Genomic DNA, 541 nt, shown 5'->3' with positions numbered 1-541 from the left:
CCAGAAGTTAGGGCAGCAGCTCTTGTGAGGAAGGCTGAAATGTGGACTTGGGCACTGAATAATTAAGTGACAGGCTTATTTCACATAGGAGTTCTGTCTCCAGCTGCGCCTGGTTAGTTTATGTTTCTGCAGCTGTCTAGGTAAAGGGTCCTGACTTGAAAGGGAGAAGGAGACAGCACAGGTGACCCGCCAGCATGCCTGGAGTTACCCTGGGGAAAGGAGCACCTCAGCTGGAAAACCAAGCCAGGGAGGCCCAAGGGGAAGTGATGGTGATGATGCAGCAGCTGGAGGGGGTCATAAACACGGCACCCTACCAGGGAAATGCACGCACCCCAAATGCTGTGGTCTTGGGTACTTGCGTTGTTCTTCAGTCTTAAGTAAAGCTCATAGTGTCTCGATTTAAGGAGGTTCAAGGGAAAACTGTAAAAAGTAGGTAACAGTACCTAGGGTGGGCAGGAATAAAGGGTTTAAGATGACCCATATGTTATCTTGCAAGACAGATAGGCAATTCACGTAACCTGCTTGAGCATATGTATTTGTT

This window comes from Hipposideros armiger, unplaced genomic scaffold (assembly GCF_001890085.2).
Source record: "Hipposideros armiger isolate ML-2016 unplaced genomic scaffold, ASM189008v1 scaffold_41, whole genome shotgun sequence".
Taxonomy (NCBI): Eukaryota; Metazoa; Chordata; class Mammalia; order Chiroptera; family Hipposideridae; genus Hipposideros; species Hipposideros armiger.
Note: the sequence above shows the minus strand (reverse complement) of the source record.